This window comes from Rattus rattus, chromosome 5 (genome assembly GCF_011064425.1).
Source record: "Rattus rattus isolate New Zealand chromosome 5, Rrattus_CSIRO_v1, whole genome shotgun sequence".
Classification (NCBI taxonomy): Eukaryota; Metazoa; Chordata; class Mammalia; order Rodentia; family Muridae; genus Rattus; species Rattus rattus.
In genome coordinates, this window is record NC_046158.1 from 8,146,317 (window position 1) to 8,156,562 (window position 10,246).

Below are 10,246 nucleotides of genomic sequence, written 5' to 3' on the forward strand. Positions count from 1 at the left end.
CGGAGGAACTTATTATCTTATTAAGCTGTATGCTGCCATATTCTCTACCTTGAGTCTATCTGGGATTGCTCCATGATAAAAGTTAAAAGAACAAAGGGGGCTTGGCTGAAGACTTCCCCACTAAGGCCCCTGGGGCTCCCAGCAGTCGCTAAGGGAGGGTTATAAGCTTTAGACCCTGGGCTAGATTTAAGCCATTTCCTATGTGCTTCACTCTGCCCAGTCACTGACAGGATCCTGAGAACAAAGCAGCCCCAGGCAGTGGGTCCCTGGGGAAACTGAGTCCTGATGCTCAGGGAGGCACGGGGGGGGGGGCAACCCTGGTGATCGAGGGAGGGTGAGTCTGAAACTCGAGGCTCACCTTAACCCTGATGCCTGGGCTGTCACACAGCACTGCTTTCCTCTGCAGGAGAAGGTTACAAGGAAGGAGCCTCTCTCCCCTTCCTCATCCCAGCCCTCCTGGGAGTGCAGCTGGCCCTCACTGGGAGGCACAACAAACCCCTCAAGAACAATGCTGACTTACACAGTCGGGTGATGTCCCTCAAAGAGCGAGGCTTTGAGCTGACAGTCGGAGACTAGAAGCAAGCCAAGAGCGCCTCACACATGTATTTTGTTTGGACTGCAAAGTGTTTTTAAATGTTTGAGCCAACAGTAAAAGGTCAGGTGATTTCACATAAAAATCCGAAATTCAGGCGTCTCCTGTAACTCTGGGTGACCCGACCACACCATCTGTGTTCCCGCACATGATTAGAGGCTGCGTGGGGGCTGAGCGGCACCTGTGGGCTTTACCCCTGGACACCATCCCTGATTCCCAAATGAGCCCCCAACTGCCTCGGTCCCTGGAGTCTGGCTTCCTGTCTTCTGAACCTCCCCTGAGTAGGATGAAAGTCCACCCTCACCCCACTTTGGTGAGCACTCACTAGCCCTTCAGGCTGCCAAAGCTGCCCTGTGATGGCTCCCAGGGTCCAGTTCCATGCTGCTGGGTATCAGACTGCCAGACCTGGACACCAGGCAATGTCAGAACAACCACAGAAATGAGTCAACACTTCTTCATACCCAAGCTAGGCCACAGCCAGTGAGGACAGCAGCCGGGTGAGCCCTGATAGAAATCCTTTTGTCTCTTGTCTAGGCACAGTGGCCAACACCTGCAACCCCAGCACTGGGGAGGCTGAAACAGGAAGATTATGAACTTGGAACCAGCCTAGGCCACAGAGCAAGGCCCTGCTTCACAACAGAAGACTTTTCACCTCCGGCTGGCAGGTGAAGGCCTGCCCGCTCATCTGTCTGTTGTTCTACATTTCCAGCTCATGGCGTTAGGTCACAGCTAGGGTGTGGCCCAGCTCATCTCCTCTGTCATTTCCCGACTAGGGCATCATCATTCCTGGCCTGCCTGGGTTCTGGGGTGGCCCTGCGTGGGCGTGTGAGCACACACCTTGGCGGGAGGTGACGCACCTGGGCCTGAGTGGCCCAGCTCTACCCTGTGCCCTGCAGTCGCCAGGAGCCTCCGTGGAGGAGGGAACTGAAGTAGCAACTCCCCCAGGAGGTCATACTGGGTGGAGGGATGTGACATGATTACCCCAAATCTCTGACCTCACATAGAGTTACTGCCCAAGGAAAACTGGAACAAACGCAGCCTGAAGCTCAGCGGATGCAGGCTCACTGCCAGATAGTGCAAGCCTGACTGTCTGAACCCAGCTCCGTTCCAGGGAAGCTGTCTCCTGTCCACCACACATGCACGGTGGCACACATGCCCACATACATCCCATGTATATGCATACACATAATAAATAAGAGGGGCTGGGGAGATAGCTCAACTGTTAAAAGCACTTACTGCCCTGGAGGAGGACCTAAGTTCAGCTCCCTGCATCCACTGCTAGCTCAAACTCCAGCGAGAGGGGACCTGATGCCCCTGACATCCCTGATATCGAATAGCTATACCCACACGCAGATGCACACATCTAAATATAATTAAAAATATTAAAAATGTCTGTATACAGGAACATGCTAAATGACTGTTACACACACACACCAAGAAACCTGGGGCAATGTTGATGGCCCATGTAAGGACACACATGATTCTGGATCAGCCTCTCTGGGTTCAGCTTCAAGGAATCCACACTCTGGATTTGCTCTCTGTCCCACCAGTGCAGTTCCACACTGGGAGCGCTCACGGTGGTGAAGCCCAGTCTAACTGGCACCATGAGAAGTGTTATTCATGGAGCAAGAACCAATGTCACCCTTATGGCTGCTCCCCCTAGTCACAAAATACCCACTGTGGTTGTTGACAACCCTGGGGATCAATAATGCTTCAGGTACCATGTGAGGTACATGGAGGCAGAGGAGAAAGCCAGTGGGGACACAAACACATAGAAATAGAGACTGAGACTCAGACCTGAGCCCCAGACAGAAAACTGAAGAGAGTAGGAGGCCCGAGGGGCAAACTCGGGCCTGTGTGGGCTGATCAGAGCAGTCAAGGGAACCACTGAGCACATGCAGAAGCTCCACATGTCCCACAGTCTCATCAGTCCCCCAGGACCCCAGAAGGCCCTGGCATCAGGCACCCATTCTCTCCCTTCCCTGAAGAGTGGTCAATAGGCTGCCAGCCCTGCCCTCCTCTTACTCTCAGCCAAGTGCCAGGCGGGAAGCATCCCGGGGATCTGGAACCCAGCTTTGAGCCCTACTCCCTGCTCCACATCCTCAGAGCCCCAGGCGCACCTCAGAGCTCAATGTCTCTGCCAGGAAGATAGAGGCACTAAGAAAACAATGAGGACAACATACCAGCTCTCCTCGGAGTCAAGCGTCAAGACACAAAAGCTGTGTAATCCAAGAAGCACCAGCCAATGTGAGCTGCTGAGACAGGCCCACAGGCACGCTGCCCTGGCTGGGGACAGGTGGCCAGCCAGAGCTCACACACAGCACCCCAGTCTCTGAGCTGACACTGGGTACAGGAGACTGAGTCTCCTGGTCCTTCTAACCAAACTCCTTCAACCAGTTCTGACAAGGAGAGTAAGGAGCCCTAAGGTGCCAACTCCCATGGCCCAGGCCAGGTCTTAGATGTGACCTGACAGCTTTTCCCAGCAACACTCACCTCAGCGGAGGGTACCAGCAGGGGTGCCAGACAAGGTGTCGGAGGCGTGGGAGGAGTGGGAGAGCAGGCAGTGGTGTGGCGGGCAATGGCCCACCGCCTGGCAGTCACCACTGAGACACAGGCAAAGAACACTGACCTCTTCCTTCCCCTGGGTCCAGGAGGCCTAGCATGGACCCGGTCTGCTTCCCGGGCCATAGTAGGGTGAGAACCCAGTGGGGGAGTGGGCTCTTTGGCCGGCTGTTGGATAGTGTGTCTGTGGTCCTCCTGCCCCAGTGGAGTTGAGCCCCAAGAGTGCCTAGGCCTGCTGTCACCTGCATGGCTGTCATACCTGCTGCTGTGACAGGCAGGGCCAGGAATTCCCGCTTGTACCAGCCACAGGGCAAGCAAGGATGAGTGGCCAGGACTCTGTTCTGGGCTGGCCCAGTAATCTAGCTCTAACTTACACCCCTTAGATGGCTCTCCTCCAAGCCTCTTTCCCCAAGACCTCATCCCACTGATCTCCCTTGGGGGCTGGAGGTCTCTACACTGGGATCAAAGCAGCCTTTGATAGGGCAGAGTCACCAAGTGGGCATAAGCCAGGTCTTGGAAGCCCTGCTTCCCCACTCTAAAAGCCTTTCCTGACCACCAAACTCAGAGCTCCTGTCCCGGGTATCTGGCATGGGCTTTTATTTTTTCTTTGAGATGGTGTCTTGTAGCCCAGGCTGACCTCTAACTTTCTATGAACAAGGATGACCTTGAACTCCTAATGCTGGGATTACAGGTGCTGCCAGCCAAGACCAAGTAGGGTGGTAAAAACTGAGTACCGGGGTTGGGGATTTAGCTCAGTGGTAGAGCGCTTGCCTGGCCAAGCGCAAGGCCCTGGGTTCGGTCCTCAGCTCCGAAAACAAAACAAAACACCAAAAACAAAAGAAAAACAACTGAGTACCACCATTGCCAGGATTTCGGAAAAGAGACCTCAGAAAAACTAGGTAGGGTGTCTGTCCAGTCAGAAGGGCAGCGGCAAAGCTGGTGTTAGACTTTAGAGCAACCCACCATCCTTTCCCTAATGTTACTGCAAAACAATCCCTGGAAGCCACTAAACGTGCTCAACACATCCATCGGACACACAGAATCAGGGTCAGGGGAGGAGGACTTGGCCAAGGTCTCACTGATCCTAAGGCAAAGCCCACCGATCCGATCCCCGATGAAGTCGGCAGAGGCCAGGCTGCATCTTTACCTCCTGGGACTCTGGCAAGGCAGGCATCCAGACAGGAGACAGGAAGCAAGGTGGGGGCCGCCAAATCTACAGCTCCCCCAGAGGCACTTCCATCCCCGGTGGGGGTGGTGGAGACCCAGCATACAGACTGGGCCCCACCAGCACCCTAGCTCTATCCTCTGAGCAATCTACAATCTTCCAGAGGTCTTCCTGTGCAGAGTGACAGACTGACAGCTGGCTCAAAGCCTTGAGGAGGGAAGATTGCAAGCACACCCCACACCACACTCCTCCATGTTGGTCCCTCTCTCTCCCGCACTGCCCACCTAGCCATTGGCATTAGCTGGTACAGGTTTACCAGTGAGAAAAGGGTCTCCCACAGAGGCCTGTGGAGGAAGTGGGAAGGGACCAGGAGGCGTTGTGTTAGTGCCTTTGAGGACAAGCATTTATATGGACTTTCTGACCACCAGGCCTGTGCAAGACACAATGCCCACCTCTGATGCACACTCCTTATTGCCTGACACTCCCTCATCCCTCCCAGCATTCCCCTGGCCTAGTACCCTCATTTCCCCATCAAGCCCCAACCTTTAGCTTAGGCTGCAGGGCTTGATCCTGGGGCTATTCTTATTCTCTGCCTGGGGCAGCAATACTGAGCAGGCTGAGAGGCCTGGAGGGCCTGAGTCACAGCCAGGTCAAAGAACAGCACCAGAAGGACCAGCTGCCACTCCAGAAGCTGGGGTTCCAGGAGGAGGGACCAAAGGGAGGGAGGAGCCAGTTGTCCTCCTGCCCCTCCTCCCGTCTAAACGCTCCCGGGCCCCACCCTGCCACAGGCTGGCCCGGGAGAGCAGGCCCTTTGTTCCAGGCCCTCAGGAGCCACGTGACACCTGTCACTGTCACTGCCTAGAACCGAGGATGGCCACAGGAGTTCCCAGAGCCACAAGAGTCGGTTCTAGGGGCCTGGGGCCGAGTACAGCCCCTGACACAGGGACAAAGCAGCACCCCTGCCTGCACACCAGCGTGTATGCTCCCACCCACTCTCTCAGGACACCCGTGTCATCTGCTCTGTTCTACACACCAGTGGCCCTGGGAGAAGGTACCTGGCCACTCACAGAAGTCTGTGTGGCGTCCCTTGGCCCAGGTGCTAGCATCTGTGGGGGTACTACAGCTGGGGGAGCGTCTTCCTGCCTTTCACAGGTGGGGGGCAGGCTCTGAAGGGTGAGAGCCCATTGTTTATAAACAACTGGTGGCTGTCGCTAGGAGCTGTGACTCAGCTGAGCGGTGACTTCCAGAGCTGTTTACTCCGTATAACATCCTGTCCAGGAGGCTGACTAGAGCCAAGTCTCTGTTCTTCTTTCCTGATGCCTGTTGACCTGATGCTTAGGGTCCTACAGGGAAGGGAGGGGTCAGTTCCTCTACCCCTTCCCCCCCACACCAGGAACTGGCTGTCATCGAGTCACCCCACACATGTTCTTGTGGTCCAGGCTTCAGGGGTTTGTCTGGGGCCAGTGGAGAGCGCAGGCCTCGGGTTAGGGGAGTATGCCTTAGCTCTCTGACCAAAAGGCCCTACCATCGGCTACCATTGTCTGTACTCCTCAGTCCCAAAACAAAATTTACCCATAGAGGGAATAGATACGGAAGCCCTGGTCCCCAGTCAGGCTGGGCTTTTAACTCTTCTTAGTGAACACAAAACATTTCCTATCCAGCCTGGGCCAGAATGCTGAAGCTGGCGTCATTATCTTCATAGTAAAGCTGGGAACATGGAAGCCCAGAGAGGGTAATCTTCCTGAGGTCACAAGGCCATGGAGATGCGCAGATCCTTTCAGTTCCCAGGGCTGCCTGCTTTCTTCTACTCTGAATCAAGTTAAAGGTCAGAAAATATTCCTTGTAGCACTGACAGGTAAATGGCTGCAGGGTTCATGTCCCTGAGAACGGTGGTCTGTCATGTGCATGAAGCCTGGGTTGGGATACTGATCTGTTTCCCCTGACCACTATCCCTAACCTGGTGGGTGCCTGCTGTCCCAACTATTAGGTCAGAAGGACAGGTCTTTTCCAACCATGCCGCAGTTCAGATTCATGATTTCAGGGAGCCCTCACTTAACAAAACACACCCCGTGTAGACATCACTGAATCACCACAAAGAGCCAGGCAAAAAGGCTCCCTCGGGGTTGAGCAGCAGAGCCAGTCTATCCAATGCTGCTGACTGTAGCTGTTGCTTCTAGCTGCTCCTTCCCAAAATCCCTTGCCTTTCTTAAAAAGACCAGGATGCCTTTGTCCTCACAGCGCCACCTATGGTCAGGGTGTCAGGGGAGTATTTCGGGAACTCCTGGGGTTTGAAAGAGCCAGAGCCTCCAAGTGACTTATGGGAAGCTTCATAGAGCCATGGGGTGTTTGTTGCCTTCTCCTGCTCTGGACTGGGGAGGCCAGGAGCACAGCAAGCACATGCCACACCTGCCCCAGCATGGACTAAGCCTAGGGGGACCAGGTTGGCAGCTGAGGCCCGCCCCAAGCACCTCACAAGAGACTGGCTCACCACAGGGCTTCCCTGTGCTGCTGGCTGCCTGGCTGCCAGGCCTTCTACCAGACCACTGAGTCATGCGGTTGCCAAGAGCGGGAGGACCTGAGAATAACTGCCTGCCCCAGCCACTCCCACTGGCGTTGGGCCCAGCAGGATCCAGCACTGCCAAGAGCTTGAAGCTCCTCTTGGGGGCAGCTGCAGTTAGCTCTGCCTCCTGCAGCCTGGGCCTAACCCCCATGATGTCCTGCAAGTAGCCTGCCTCCAACTGGAAAGATCCAAGTGGCAGCAGGGAGCTAGGACATGGACAAAATTCTAAGCCACCTGATGGCTGGGTAGGTCTTTTTCCTTTGTTGGTCCTAGCCCACAAAGAGCGAATTAATCTCTGCCTCACACAGGCTGCACATTTAAAATAAATATTCAGTGGAAACACGACAGGGCCTGGCGTGGGCCACTTGTTCAGAAGAAGGGCACCCCAAAACTGCTCAGCTGGTCCTTGGAAGAACCAGGCCAGGCGTTTTTTTGTTAATTAAGAGCCATGACACCTTTGCAAAATGTAACCAACATGGCTTTGGTGACAAATGCTACAGTTTCTAAACCTGGTCCGTGTCTATACTTAACTAGGAAGGTCACAGGATCTGACCATCTAAGACCACAGACCCCCACCCGCACCCCCACCCCCGGCCACACAGCAGCTTGCATTAACATCAGTCTGGTGACACTGTTCAAAAGCCGGTGATACACTAGCGAGCAGAGCAGACGCGAACCCACCTGTTCTAAGCTGGGGGACACTGCTCTGTTGATAGAGCCCAGTGTGCATGAGGCCCTGGATCGAGCCCCACAAATGCACAAACTGGACATGGTGGTGCACGCCTATCATCCTCCCACTTGGGAGTTTGGGACAAGGGAGTGGGGAATTCAAGGGCGTCTGTGGCTACATAGAGAGTTGGAGGCCAGTCAGGGTTACGTGAGACCCTATCTCAAAACAGACATGTCCCAACTCCCCTCAAAGATCCACCTCTGCTCCTAGGGCTTCACAAGTAAACTACATGTTTGAAATTGAGAATGGCGTAGCGGGGCGGGGGAAGAGCAGGGTGGGCACAGAGGAGGCCACGGCAACTGTCCACAAGCCAAGGGGCCCTAAGCTTTTTTTTTTTTTTTTTTTTTCTTTTTTTTTTTTTTTTTTTTTTCCGGAGCTGGGGACCGAACCCAGGGCCTTGCGCTTCCTAGGCAAGCGCTCTACCACTGAGCTAAATCCCCAACCCCCTGGGGCCCTAAGCTTTATGGGCACAGCAGCTGTGGTGTCCTGCGTCTCACCTATGTCCACGGCTAAAGTGTGCTTGAAGGCAGGGACTTCTCACAAGTATTGACAACTAAGGGGATGCACACACGTGTAACAGCACACACACCAGCACGGCTGGGTCAACCTGCAGGCTTCCTTCCTTCGACGCTGGAAGGGATGGGAGCTGGGTACCTGCCCCTGGAGGACCAGGACTCTGCTCCCGGTATGGTAGGTGCCTGACTCGGCACTGGTGAGTACCTGCATAGACAGGTGGACCTGAATGTCCTTGTGGCTCCTGTGGCTTCCAAATTCTTGGACTCTAGTCACAATTCCTCAGGACCATGAGAGCGAGCTTCACGGAGGAGGAAGGGTGCATTGTCTGCCCACCTGCTCCAGCAGACGCATTGTCTCGCCCCAGAGGAGAGTGAAGCAAAACACCAAAGCACGGGAAGGTAGGGGAGGTGGCAGCCAGGCTCTCTGGGAAACAGCCGCCCTTTTCCCTAGAACAAGAGCCAGGTTCTTCCCAGAAATCATCTTGCTCTGAGATGCCAAGTCAGCTCTGGTTCAGCACAAGGATCTTCCTTCTTTCCTGGCTGGCCAGAAGCAATTTTAGGCAGTGGCTCTCTGGCCATCGGCTAACTACAGGTTGTTCTGGTGCAGCTTGGCCCGAGCAGAGAAGCCCACACGAAGGGTCAGCGGAGAGCTGGGAGAGGCTGTGGGTGAGCAGAGCCCACAGCCAGGCTCTTGTGCCCAGCAGGGCATGGTCATCCAGGGTTCGGGAACCACAGGAGTCGGGACAAATGGGCCCTTGTGGTGCGGGGGGACTGTTTGCTGTGCCAGGGACACTGCGTGCCCAGAGCTGTCACCAGTCTGCAGCCCAGGGCTGGGAAGTAGACTACCCTTTCAGAAGGACCTCCTGAGTTGCCCTGACCTAAGAGGGCTCGGGACTGCAGCTGGATGCCAGGAGATGGCAGAGCTGGTGCCTGCTGCCCTCTTTCCCACAGAACTTTTCCAGCAAGGAAGTTCCCCAGCCTGGGGGCTGGTACTGCTTGGCTCCCCACCCCCAGCCCCAGCCCCCAGCTACCTGCTGGCTCTCTACCAACCCTAGAATTTTGTTCCTCCATTGGTGTCTTTCCAGAAGGCAAGACTCTCAGATGCTCATATCTGGGAACCTAACAGAAGAGCAAATTGCCAGGTCTCCTCTCCGGTTGGGGCCTGCCAGAGGCTGCCTGGTCTCCATGTCCCCATCTGGGATGAGCATGCACACCAGGCACTATGTAGAGCCCTTCCCAGCCATTGAAATGCCAGGTGAGCTGTGAATGGTTATCAACATAGGAACAGACCAGGAAACGGACACTGAGGCAGCTGAGGGCAAGGCTCACCTCCTCACCCCACAGCCAAGATGTGACAGGCCCTGCACACAGCTACTTGTCCCTTCACGTATATACACATTGGCTCAGTCACCTGTAGGTCTGTCCTGTCTGGGGACACACACACTAGTGGACCACAGTGACAAGGTCCTGGATTTGCTCAAACATGGGACGGGGAGATATTCCCGAGCCACTGGCATGCACACAGAGCACACACTGATCTGCATCCCGCACAAGGCAGCAAACGACACAGCTGCTCCATCTTGGAGCTGAGGCCGGGAAGGCACAGCATCTTTCGCACACACCTACCCAACAAGGACGGAGTGTGACCCGGTGGCTCGCTCTCCAGCGCCTACATCCAGCACCTGTTCCTGGCAGGGCTGCTGGGAGCAGTGCAGGAAGCGAGGGCTCCGAGAAGGGATTTCCCAGCCCTGGCTGCCAGGAAGGAAACACTCTTAGAAAGAATCCCAAGGCGTTTTGAGGCTATGAATCTTAACCCCTTCCTACTGGACTCTACCTGCCTGCATGCTCCCTCCAGCCTCCGGGTGTCACACCTCGCTCTTAAAGACCAATTCTGAGCATGGATGTTCAGTTCAGAGGCCAGTAATGGGCCCTTGGGAGGCAGTGGATGACGGCAAGGCCGCCTCAAATGCCTCAGATAATATACTCAACTTTTCAGGGTCTGTCTGGAAATATTTATGGATTCAATTCAAAGTCTGCAAGTATTCCTGCCTGTTGCCTGTTCCAAGGGCAGTCACTCCTGCATCTGTCAGGCCTGTAGAATCCTGTAGCGATCTGCCGTCAG